Source organism: Ambystoma mexicanum, chromosome 12 (assembly GCF_040938575.1).
Source record: "Ambystoma mexicanum isolate Mex_15411 chromosome 12, UKY_AmexF1_1, whole genome shotgun sequence".
NCBI classification, from domain to species: domain Eukaryota; kingdom Metazoa; phylum Chordata; class Amphibia; order Caudata; family Ambystomatidae; genus Ambystoma; species Ambystoma mexicanum.
Window position 1 is genome coordinate 1,069,269,723 of NC_090936.1, and position 13,744 is coordinate 1,069,283,466.

Genomic DNA, 13,744 nt, shown 5'->3' on the forward strand with positions numbered 1-13,744 from the left:
ATGCTGCCACTCCTTTCCGAGCTGTCAGTGGAGCTCCCGCTTCAGTGGATGGATCCATTCTTCTCGCCACACCTTGTCGAGTCTTTTCTGCACTCCCATAATACTTGAGGATCTTGAAGCCGAGGAACAATTGGCCCCCAGCGGTGCACTGGGCTATTCGCGTTGTTCTGGGCTTTAGGATTAAGGAATTCACCCAGAATCAAGTTAAGCAGCTGTCAAGAGTGGACAATGGCAGTGAACATGGCAAGTGAAATGTGCACAAGATCACACAGTGAATAGCCTTGAGTCAAACAACATGCACACAGGAACCAAGACACATGTAGACTAAAACCCAGGATATACAAGAAGAGCGTGATAACAATACAACTATATGAAAAGGGATGTCGGGTAAGCACTTAGAAGCTCCTTATGAGTACAAAGCAAGTCGGCAAGCTCCTTACCCACAATTGCTGTTACAGGTACTGACGGCGCTAAGCCCACGTACAGGGCAAGCAACGCCAGATTCTGTGAGCCAACACCCTTGATGGTATTTATATGGTAACTTAAAGACATTACTCATGAGGACGAGAAATACCACCTGAAATGCCAGCAAAGCCCACAAACCCAGTTGCTCAAACAGGGACCCAGGAAGGCTATAACAGCAATGGAGAGCAACTTAATACATAAGACTCATGACTAGGGACAAGTAGGACTAGTGATTACAGAATAGTAAGGAAAACATAGGCATTCACACTGGAGCTAGCTACAACAGCACACCACACCTAATAATCAAAAGGAAATAAATGGAGAAGTGCAAGGGAAAACCTGAAATAGATCCCAAGAGAAATAAATGAACAGGAGCAGGGAAAATGAAATTACAAAGACAAAATCTCTCTCCCCGCCCCATCCAGGGAAAAAGGCAAAAAGCTAAATCTATAAACGAGGAGAGACAAGAATCAAGATTTCACAGCAGAGTAGGGCAAAATGAAAGAAATATAGAGCACAGGCGAACTAGGCTGCACAGAAAAAGAAAAGCACTTGGAAGTGCTGCCTGCAAAACAGAGGAAGAAAAAGGCAAGGCATAAAATAAGCAGTGCCGCATAGCAATTTGCTATGCATTTCTGTAGGTTTGCTAATTAAATTGATATTTGTGTAGCAGAGCCAGCTATTTAAATTATCCTGTTCAATAAAAACAGATCTTATCCTGCATTTCTCTCTTGTCCTCAGGGCTCTCTCCACCCTCTTTTCTCTGATCACTGAAACTTCAAAGAGGCTAATGGAGAGAGTGTGCAGTAATCATCTCCTCCACTATTAAAAGTGCCAAAGGCCTGTGTGGGAGTGCTAGGCAAGAAAAAATGTTTTCCCTTCAAATTATTGCAAACCAGTGTCCATTCATGCCTTTACATTTTACAGATGCTCATCTCACTAATGTCTTACCTCAGCCGTACACAAAAATGCTGTAGTGTTGCTCTTTTCTAGTCTTGGGTACACATACCTTCTGTTGACATTACAGATATTAGTACAATATTGATAATCACATAGGTGTGTTTGCTAATCAAGAACATTTTAATTAGCAAACTCTGCTAATCAATTTTTGAAAACTATTGTATGCTTTGAAAGTGAATTCAGGAAGCAGAAATCACTAATAAGCACATTGAATTCGAAATCCAGGGAAAAGGAACAAGAACGTAGGAACTAGACACTAAGCTGAGAACCAGGAACAATGGACCAGTCACAAACAGGAACACTGCATCAATGACCAGCGATGGACTGAAGCAAACAGAGGCTTTTAAAGCTGCTTAACAAGCACATGCCTCAGGTGTGCTGCTTGCTGCACGTGCCAGCCACAGGTGTTGCTTATCCTCCACCCAACCTTGTCCTGCAAGGGTGGAGATGAAGCAGTGGACCAGGTATTCTGGGAAGCATAGTCATTTGATTAAAGCGGCATGCTGGCTGCCAAAAAGCTAGAATGGATCCGGAAGGGAAGTAGCTTTGAAAATAAGGATTTAGCGCACCCAATTCACCACAGCACTGTAGCATAAGGTTTGGAAGGAAAGTCCAGTAGGGAATAAACACCAAATCATGCCCCCAAGTGATGGGAACGGGGGCGAAGGGAGCAAATCGCGGCAGCAGCCTTTGCTGGCAATTCACAATTTCCTAGCTACCACTGTGCATTCATTTGCTCTCAAGGCAATCCTTTCTGACTACTACATTTCATATTGTGTTTTATTTTCTTGCATGCTGTCTGGTTCTGGTTTCAATATTTTGTGCTTCTTGTCTGCATAACCAGCACAAGCACTAAGAAAATTATCACTGACAAGTTTCCTTTTTTATTACTGCATAACATGTGTAAGGGGCACAGCATCTTTCTAATCTGTGTTTGCATTTTAACCTTACACTAGCAAGTTAGTGACTTTGTTGTGCGCATCATTAGAAATGAGTGCTCTCCCTGTCTGGTTTTTGCCAAAACTAGCGGAACCTCTTGTTAAGTGGGATCTCTGAAAAGAGGACTTTCTGGACTATGTTAGGGCCGTTTATGGTCCCAACTTCAGTATTGAAAGACGCAGAGCGCTGCACATGCATAGTTTGGGATTTGAAGGGAGAAGCATCTTAAACAGCCTACCAGATGTCAGTACAGCAGTTTGGTGGCGATAGGGAATCAGCAGATGTTGTTCCAAATGCCTTTGATGCAATCAACCAAAAAATTGACAAACATCCCGAAAAAAAGGTTAGCATTGTGTTACGACAATACCATTTTGAGGGTGAGTCCATAGAATGATTCATCACTGCATCGCGTTAACTAGCCAATAGTTGTATGTTTGGCATGAATTATGATGAAAGATTGAGATCAATTCATACTTGAAGTCAAAGTGATTAGGTCTAGGGACGAGATATGGAACATAGGTGACCCCCACACTGTAGGAAGCCCTTGATATCGCCAAGCACATAGAACACACTACTGCGCGTGTTAAAGAACTTTACATCACATGTCAATGATAATAATGCAGGGTCCACAGGTCGGCTGAATAATTCTAGTAAGAAAACCAGCATAGTTCAGAGTAAAACCAACATGGGTGGAGAATATGACAAGCCCAAGGAGAGTATACACACACCTTGCCTAGAGGGAGGACATGCTTTAGGTGTGGAAGTTTTACACACTATGTCCCTCCTGCAGATTGCCCAGCCCTGTCAGTAGTATTTTCAAAATGCAACAAGAAGGGCCACTTTGCCAGATGTTGCAAAAACTTCAATAGAAGTTCTGTTAAATAAATTTCTACTGGACAAGAAGGTGAAAATAGTGATGAGTGTGATGACATGCATGAAGAGGGCGCTACACGGTCAGCGAGTGAGATTGGTGCAAAACGCAATAAAGGAAGAAAATGCCATGCTAATATTTTAGTAGGTAATAACTCAGTAGAAACGCTGGTGTTACTCTGTCTCTGATTATTGCATTATTGATCACAAAATATGGAACGGGTTATTCCATGGAAAGTTGCTACTAACTCAACAAGTCAAAGCCAGCGCATATTTTAGTGTACCCATTGAGTTTGTGGGTTGTTTCAAAACCCAGCTACAGTGAATAAACGCTGATGTGAATGTCTCGAGCAAAGGGGAAAATCTGTTAGGTTGGTGAAATAGGGGTGGTGACCAGGTAAGAGGGGTATAGAAGGGTTTATTGTGGAAACGGAACCCGTGGCCGCACCCCCACCAAGCCACACCAACTGACACTCAGTCTGGAACGCTGACTGTAGAACACAGGCCAGCGTTCCATTACAACACTTCTTGTTCATGGTCATGTTCCACCCATGGCAATATTGGAAGCATTGGCACCTCCATTAATGTGCCGTTACGTGGATTCCGCGTAACTGAGTGCACGGTCTAGTGTATTTCCAAGATGGCTGCTGCCATTATTTACATGACTCCGGAGCGTTACAACCGTTCCTGCATGCCGGTAAGCACGCTTGTAGCCTCGCCTCCCTTGCATTTCCTCCTGTTGGGATTGCTTCCCTACTATTTTGCTTTGTGGTATTCCTGCTGCGCTGTCACTGTTTCCCGACCGCTCGTGGTCAGTTTCTTTCCACTTGTACCAAGGTCTTCCGTAGTTCCTCCCTGCCCGATTAGGCTCCGGCAGAGCTCCTGCATTCAATCAGTGCTGACACTGTTTGGCACATCCTCTCCTCTTGTGCTCCTTCTTGTCTTTACTTACCTTGGACAATCCTGCTTCTTTCGCTGCGCTCATTCGCTTGTCGGCAGTGGAAGCTCCCTTTGGTTCACAACACTCATCCTGTTGGCGGAAGGGGAATCTCTTCTTCATTCTTTAACCAGATACATCTACCCAGGATCCGGGGACCCTCCTTGAAGGTGGATATTTCATTGTCTTCTGGATCTACTTCACTGGAAATCTGCAAAGAAACAACTCAGGGTTTATTCAGACACAAGTCTTTTTCCCTGGTTGGATTCGGCTCCTCTGAGTCCTCCTGTGCCCAAGGTGTTTACCACCTGGGCAAGGTGGCCTCCGGCAGAGCCCGCCCATATCTCTTCGACAAGAAAGTAAAGAAGACCCGAAGACCTACGACCAGTAGAAGAAAGAAGAAGACAGAGCCCTCTGAAAGCTCATCCGAAGATCTAGGTGAGGAAGATCTGAGGGAAGGGTCTCCAGTTTGTGACACCCCCTTAATGAATGACCACAACAAAGAACAAATGAAACAAAAGAAAGTAAAGTCAACAACAGTGGAACATTCTGAAACACTGTGGATCATTCAGGAAAACGGTGAACACTGTAATGAGTAATGTCCTTCATGAAACACTGATGAAAACCTTCACCAAAGCATTACTCATTGCCACCTTTCCAGACAGTCTTTCATTCTAACCGGAGGCACCCAAATCCTCAACAGATGACCCCCCATTACCACTGTCGGATGCACAAAGAACGCACTCCTCATCCAAACCCGCACCATCCACACGACCACCAACCGTAGGTACCGGCCTCTCACTGCACCCAAGATCTGATTCACAGGCGGATTCGCACACATGCTGCTCCATGGAAAACCTGCTCAAATGAGGTTCCAAAGAAGAGCCACAACCAATCGCTGGGGGCATGGTGGTTCCACTCAACAAAAAACTATTTTCTTACTCCATCTTGTTCCAATGTCCAAAATCACATATCCTGCCTCCACCCTCACCACCATGTGGGGCGACATGAACGTATTCTTGCCCTTAAGCATGAACTTGAAGTTCTTCACACATATGCAATCCCCAACTTCAATGTCCAGGGGCTTCCTAACACTGTGTCCTGCTCTCACCCGCTCATGGGAGGCACAAACCCTTTTCCAGCCCCTATGACATATTCACTTCAGTGAGAACCGCCACCCCCACCCCAACCAGGGCAGCCATTTTCAACATTGACATGCCTTCCTTCCCCTCATGAGATCAAACAGGGATCTACCGGTAAACATTTAGAGTGTCCATCTATACACTGTCAACGCCTCCAAAACCAGCCCTTGCCAGCACAAACCATTGGCGATAGTCAACTGAATGGCCCCCTTCACAAAACCATTCATCCTTTCAACCAAACCGTTTGCAGAAGGATTATACAAAGCTGTCCTATGATGTCCAATACCATTACACCTCAAAAAGTCCTGCATGCAATGCTATACAAACTGCACACCATTGTCGGTGACCATACTCGCGGGTATGCCCTCCCTGTCAAACACCCTTTTGAGGAAACCAATTACCTTCTACAATTGTCACTGTCTCAAAAGCAGCAGCCTCTACCCACTGGGATGTGCAGTCCACCAACATGACCACAAACCTCAAACCATCATCGAGACACTCTATGGGACCCATGATGTCCAAAGCCACCATAGGCCACACCTCATTGGGCACATCAACCGGGTAGACTGGATGCGGGCGCAACACTCTTATCACTCATGGCACATGCCACACACTCTTTTACCACCACTTCTACCTCATTGTCCATACCTGGCAACCAATACGATTCTTACAACCTCATCTTGGTCAGGGATCTGCCCAAATGCCTCATGTGACAACTCAACTGGCCTTGCTCAAACTCACAGGAGGCACCAGCCTATCACCTCTCCTTGGTGGTAAGCACATATGTGAGCGGCTTGTTGCCCTTTCTGATGACATATGGAATTCCCCACAGAAACGTCCTGAAATGTTTCAAAGCCCATGAAGCAGTCCATGCTTACCTCTCGATAAAAGCATACCGCTTCTCAGCATCTCTAACCACCCTAGATGCCAAAGCAAGAGGCCAGTATCTTCCTTCTTTTTTTTATATTGCATTTTATTGAATTTAAACAACAACACAATCAACGAAAACTACAAGAAAAACAAAATCAAAACATACGCATTCAAGGAACTAATCAATAAGTGAGGGCACGATAAGAGTCAAATGTGCATCATGAGGTTACTGGGATTCTCTCTCCTCCCATTTTTCCCAAATCTTAGAAGCTTTGGTCGGGCAGCCTCTTGCTTTATAAACTCTGTGCTCTAACATTGCAAGCGTGTCCATATCATCTGCCCATTGTTCCAGTGTTGGGGACTCTGGGGCTCCCCATTTTTGTGCAATGTTCCGCTTCATCAGTCCTGCGGCCGTACATAGGAGCAATCCTTCCCATTTATCACTAGTGTTCTCATCGGGAGAGCCCAACAGCAACACCTTCGGGTCCATTGTTATATTGCGGCCTAGCACCCTGGATAGTTCATTGCAGCATTTCCCCCAGAAAGTCTGGATCCACGGACATTCCCAGAGGATGTGTATGAATGTACCGACCTCCCCCCAACAACGGAGGCAGTTCGGGTTTGGGGCACGTTTCCAGCCATGCATCATGGTTCTTGGGTAATATATTCTGTGAAGGATTTTAAGTTGGACCAAGCGGAGCCTGTAGTAGATAGCAATCTCCCTGGGATGTATTACGATCTGGATCCAGTCCTCTGGGTCTATGGCTCCCACATCGTCCTCCCATTGGATTTAAGACGAGGAAGTTCCTAAGTAGCAAAGGAGGACATGGCATTATATAGTATAGAAGTGACTCTAGTAGGGATATGTGCTGGGAGCATATTGCGTTCTATGGGTGTGTACTCGGGAATAGCGGGGTCCAACTGGATATGCATTCGTAGGGCGTGAGTCAGTTGAGTATGGTAATAGCGTTCAGTCGCTGGAAGGTGGAATTTCTGCTGCAATGCTGCAAAGGAGGCGATTTCCCCATCTGTCAAAACATCCCCAATACGTGTGATTCCGGCCTCCACCCATTTGGGCCATGGTCCGAATTTCCCCAGTTCGGCCAGGTTACTATTGTGCCACAGGGGTTGTGCCGTGGTGATCTTGTCTTTCCATCCCACATAGGCGTGGGCCCGTCTCCAGACCCTTGAGACATGTGTTGCCATTGTTTGGGGTAGGGGTCTGTGGAGGGGCTGGTAGAGCAGGGGTAGTGGGTCAGTGTCGTGGATGTCTGCAATTTCTGCCTTTATGTGCGGGAGTTCCCTATCCCCATGCAATAGGTCGTTAACCACCACCAGTATGGAGGCCCAGTAGTAAGCTCGGAGACAGGGGACGCCGATACCCCCCTCCCAAACCGATCTCTGGAGTGTAGCCAGTGCAATACGAGGCTGTCCCCCTCCCCATATGAGGTCTCTAAGGAGGGAGTCAAGGCTGTCAAATTTGGCATCCTGAATCTCCAGTGGTGCATTTTGTAATACATAGAGGAATCTGGGCAGGGTGATCATCTTAAAGAGGGCGGCTCTGCCCATTAGTGTCAGGGGGAGAAGCCTCCAATGGCGGACATCGTCTTTAAAACGGTCCATGATCGGCTGGAGGTTATGGGCTGCGTAGCGCGTCAGGTCCTCCGATATCCAAATCCCAAGGTAACGGAAGCCGCCTGGTTCCACTTTGTATGGGCATTCCTGGGGGACGGCCAGTATACCGCCCTTTACCGGGAACAGGATAGATTTGTCCCAGTTGATTCTCAGCCCACTAAATTCTCCGTATCGGATGAACATTTGCGTTACTATGGGGTAGGTTCGTATCAGGTCACCCAAGTATATCAAGAGGTCGTCCGCGTACAGAGACGCCCTGTCTTCGTGCCCCTCCTGCCACCTGAATCCCAATCAGTCCTTGCTCTGGCAGAGCCACAGGGCGAGTGTCTCTATCGTGAGGGCGAAGAGAAGGGGGGGACAGAGGGCATCCCTGCCATGTGCCCTTGCCCAGGGGAAAAAGTTCAGAGGGCCACCCATTTACCTTCACCTCTGTTTGTGGGTCTGTGTAGAGAAGTTGTACCCATCCCAGGAAGTTGTCCCCAAATCCCATTCTTCGCATAGTTTCCCAGAGGATGTCCCAGCGAACTGAGTCGAACGCCTTTTCAAAATCTATGGCAAGTAGTGCAAGCGGTTTGTCTATGATAGGGGCCCTTTCCAACAATAGGTGGAGGCACCGCAAGTTCATACGTGTCGATTTATGTGGCATGAACCCACATTGGTCTGGGTGGACCAGGGAGGTAATTACCGCTTGCAACCGGTTGGCCAGGATCTTGGCAAGGATTTTGGTTTCACTATTGAGTAATGAGATAGGCCTATAGGAGGCACATTGCTCGGATGGTTTACCTGGTTTGGGAATAACGACTATCGTGGCTTTAAGCAGATCTGGCGGGAGAGCGCCCTGGTCGCGGGCCCCGAGAAACATTTTGTGAAGTTTCTCCCCACCGAATTTCTTCCAGGTCTCGACCGGGAACCCATTGGGGCCCGGTGTTTTCCGCGACTGCAATTGAGCTACAGCCTCAGCGATCTCCGCTTCGGTGAGAGCCGATACCAGTTGTGCCCTCTGTTGTTACGATAGGAATGGCATGGTGATATTATCTAGTAGGGAGGGATCCAGAGGGGACACTGGGGCGGCATACAAAGTAGCATAGAAGTCAGCAAAAGCCTGTGCTATATATCCCTGTTTGAGTGGCATTTACCATTCTGCGGGGTTATGATCTCTCTAACGTGGCGTTGACCCTCATCTCTTCTCTAGAGCCAGGCCAACATTTTCCCAGCTTTGTCTCCGCGTTCATATACCCTTGCCCTGGAGTCTTGGTGGGCTTGCCTGGCGTTGTCTAATTCGATATGTCGAAGGCATTCTCTAGCACCCTTAAGCTATCTGAGAGACTCCGGGCTTGGGTCACGAACATATTTGGCTTCCCAGTCGCCCACATCAGTTTCTGCCTCCAGCAGCTTCCGAAGTCACTCCCTTTTGTTACCCGCTACCCAGGAAATCGCCTCCCCTCTCAATACTGTATTGTATGCTTCCCATATCGTGACTGGGTCATCGACCGTAGGGGTATTAATTTCAAAATATTTATTAGTTACTTCTGTGAGGTAGTCAACAAGATCAGGGGAGCCCAGATAGTAGCTATTCAGCCTCCATGATCGGGGTGGGGTTTCATTTTGTATGTGCAGTACCGCCATGAGGGGTGAGTGGTCTGAGATGCCTCGGGAGAGTAGGTCTGCAGCGGTCGCCCTGTGTATATCGGTGTTTGGGAGGAAGAGGTAGTCTAGTCTGGACATGGACCCGTGTGCTCCCGAGTGGAACGAGTAGGCCTCGTCCACAGGGTGGAGATGCCGCCACACATCCCGAAGGCCCAGGGCCGATGCAAATTTTGCTAGTTTGGTTGGAGCGTTCAGGTTATGGTCCCTGATGTGAGTGCAATCTTTTATATTACACATGACGTCATTAAAATCGCCCCCCAAAATCCACGTATAAGGTGGGTGTTTTGCCATAAGGGTGACCAACTCCTCCAGGAATTCCTCTCCCAGTCCTGGGGGGGAATACACTGACGCAATGGCCAGTGTTTCTTGCCCCAGTGTTCCTATAACCACCACATAGCGACCCCGGGGGACTTGTTCAACTATTAGCGATGTGAATGGAACGCGTTTATGTATCAGGATAAGAGTCCCTCTGGATCCCATAGTGTATCCCGCATATAGGGCCAGTCGGTAGTTGGTTCTACGAAAGAAAGTGCAGCTAGTCCCAGCTAAGTGTGTCTCATTTATCAGGGCGACGTCGGGAGAACGCCTGTTCAAGAACTGCAGAACAAGACGTCGCTTGATTCCGGACCCCAGCCCGTTCATGTTCCATGTGATTATTTTGAGAGACCTGGGGCGCTCAGGGGTTGATGCGTGGGTCATGATGGGTTGTTTCATGGAGTTGCCATATGTCGGGTGTGTTGGGTGGCGTGATTCATTAATTTCGTGAATGCGTAATAAACGTGTATTAATACTGTAACAAAAACAACAAACTCACCCATCCCCCCTCCCTATACTCCACCCCAACACGAAGTACCTGTCGTCCGAACATCGTTGGCACTCGGAACTAGAGTGTCAGCTCAAACTTGGGGTCCTGGCTGGCAGGCGAACAGAGGGGGTCCCCTCTGGTCCACAGCTCCTACCGCCTTTGAGCATTCCGTAGTTCTTAGGGTCCACTTATGAGGTCGGCCTCTCTTCGGTTCGATATTCCATCGCTTCCTAGTGTTCGTTGGTTTCCCTTGCTTTAATTGGTGGGATTTGCCGCTGGTTCCTGGGCCTCTGGGTGCCCCCCGGCAGGGAGGCGATCCACCCCAGGCCGGGGTCTCCTTCCCCGATCAGTCGGTCTTGCCGTCCAGTCCCCTTTAATGTGCGTTTCTGCCCATCACCAGGCCTACTTCGGATCCGTAAAGTGAACTGTGGTTCCCTTGTGGTGGATCTTGAGTTGGGCCGGAAACAGCAGTCCGTATCTTACTTTCATGTGGAATAGTTGCCTCTTCAGCGGTTCAAACAACTGTCTTGCCCTCTGCACCTCCCGGGTGTAGTCAGGGAAAAAGGCGATTCGGGAGCCGTTATGGGCAATTGTGCCCTTAGAGCGAGCCATTTGAAGGAGTGCATCTCTGTCCCGATAGTTAAGGAATCTGGCTATGATCGTTCTGGGTGGTGCGCCTGGTATATAGCATTCTGCGAGCTCTCTCCACCGAGAAGAACTTAGAGAAGGGGTGAGGCGCATAGATGTCTGCCAACCATTGTTCCAGGAAGAGCTCTATACTGGGCCCTATCTCCCCCTCCGGGAGGCCGAGGATGCATATATTGTTGCGGCGCGATCTTCCTTCCCCCTCATCCACACGGGCCTCTAACATTTTCAGACGATTTAGTGTCTGGGAAGAGTTGTTGATTAATGCCTCTAATGTTATCTTCAGTCCCCGAGATACGCTGTTCTGCCTCCCCCGTACGAGCGGAGAGTTTCTGCAAGTCGTGGCGCAGAAAGGAGACATCCGCGGCTATACTATAAATTTTCATCTCCATCGAGGAGCGGGAGCTGGCAATGGCGGCCATCACGTCTCTCAGGGAGAGGGCAGTTTCGTCCTCGGGAGGGGGGGGGTGTCTGTGGTGTGTGAGACTGCGAGGCCTGGGCCTGTGCCACCGCAAATTGGTTTGCGTAGAGGCTTTTTTTCAATTTGTCTTTGCCCATCCTTGGACAGAGGCAGTTTCGCAGGGTTGTGTGCGCCAGGGAGGGACCGAGGCTTGCTGTGGGTCAGGTAGGACAGCATGTGCGACGTTTACCAATGTGTGGGTTTGGGTTGGTGACTGGGGCCACTCACCGGCCTCGCTGGATGTCGCGGTAAGAGTCTTCCTGGCTCAGCCGTCGAGCTCCTCGTGGGCCAGGGATGGTACAGTGTTTTCCGGCAAGTCTGCTTGCAGTACCGTCGCTCCCCGCAACCCGACAGGCCCCAAATTGCATCACGCGCCGGCGGCAGCCATCTTGGGGCACGGGAACCCTCTCCGTTTCGCTCTTCACTCGCCTCGGGTTCGCTCTTTGGGCTCCGATTTTCCCTGAATTTTGCATCCGATGGTGCCCCAGCGCGTCAGCTATCAATGCAGGTGTCAGAAGTGTATAGAACTCTCAGGAATCAGGCTATAAAAGACAGGATATTTGCAGCGGTCACAGAGCCGATCAAACTAACATCCGCTCCATTGCGCTGCTGGCCACGCCCCCCTAGTATCTTCCTTCTCGGCATTGCTCCAAAACTGTCCCTAGTCCGATCTCACTAGCATCGACTGTGAGAACAGTTCTGTTCTTTGGGTCAAATGAACTTAAAGATAGTGCCCTGTCAACATCCTCCTTCAACTGCACAAACTCCGCCGGACACTCCTGTGACCATTCGAATTTGGCATTTTGTTTCAATAACACACGGAGCATACAGTCTTCTCGGCATACGTAGGTATGAATTTGACATAATACTCTGTCATTGGCAAAAATTATCTGAGTTGGTCCTTGTTCCCCAGTGATATGGCCTCCCTGATTACCTTAACCAATCCTTCCCAAGGTTTTATGCCACTGGCATCAAGGGTGTCCCCCAAATACGTCACACTAGGCACACACAACTGACACTTCGACAACATCACTGTCAAACCACTTTTCCGTAAAATCTGCATGACACGATGCACCCTCTCATCATGCTCATCCTTACGCTTAACCCAGACCAAAATATAATTCTGGAAATAACTCACCCCAGGCACTCCCCCAAACAATTCTTGCATCAACTGCTGGAAAACCGCAGATGTGAGGCCAAATGGCATGTGACAAAACCTGTATGCACCAAAAGGTGTTACAAATGAGGTCTAAGGTTGTGACTCCTTATGTAGATAGATTTGGCGGTACGGCGATGAGGTTGAAAGTGGAAAGTGGAAAACCACTCTGCAGGTCTCATCGTCAACAACAATTCATTAATATTTGGAAGGGGATGGCGATCGACGCAGATGCTCGTGTTGAGCTCCCTAAGATCCACACCCGTCTTAACCCTGCGTCCCGTTTATGCGCCAAAACCACTGGGGACAACCACTCCAAACTCTCAATCTCCTCCATTATCCCTGCCTCCTTCAATTTCTGCAATTCCATATTCAACACTTCCCTGGCCAACACCGGAACATTCCTTACTTGGTGTGACTTGGCCACTGCCCCTCTTTTGAGAACAATTCTGTGCAAGAATCCCTGCAACATGCCCAACTGCTCTGGAAACACTGTCGGGTATCTGGTACATAAATGTTATGCTGACATGATGTCACCTAACTGGTCTTCCACACTCAACACGGGTACACTCTTGCCATGGCATAATTTCTAGAACCAACGCTGCTTGTTCATCCCAACCCAATACACATGCTCCCTTATGTGCCACATACAATTGTCCTTCTATGCTGTGTTCCTTGCACTCAATTCAAGCCCATTCATACCCAAACACCTTTTTGGGCACCTGGCCATAGGCAGTGGGATTTATATCAGATGCTTTGAGTGCAGACACTACCTTCCCAAAATTCTCTTTATATACTTCTGGGGAAATCTTAGTGTAAGGGGAACCTGAATCCACCAACATTTCCAGCCACATCCCATTCACAGTCAAGGTGTCCCACGGCCCCTTCTTGGCCCCCCTTAAACATGTAGTATCACCCCTACCCTCATCACACCACTGGCATGAGTTGCAGCACTGTCTGAAAATCCTTCGCCCTCAAGCATCATGACGCTTTGTTTATATTGTGTGCCACTATCCTCATCATTCAACCTGCACATCCTGGCATAGTGCCCTTAAGTTTTTCAATGGCTACACTCCACGACCCACTCCTTTGCTCCAGTGGGATGACTCGACCAAACGCACTTCTTGCACACTTGTTTCATCGCACCCCCTTGGTTCATTCTGCTAAATCTGTTTGGTTGGCCATCAAACTTTTTCGCCTTGCTTCTGACATC

At 48.4% G+C, this 13,744-nt stretch overlaps 1 protein-coding gene across 1 annotated transcript in view; it reads right to left on the reverse strand.

Moving 5' to 3' along the window:
• EXOC4 (exocyst complex component 4) overlaps positions 1-13,744 on the reverse strand; it is a 2,700,837-nt gene that overhangs the window by 513,485 nt on the left and 2,173,608 nt on the right. The window lies entirely within an intron of this gene.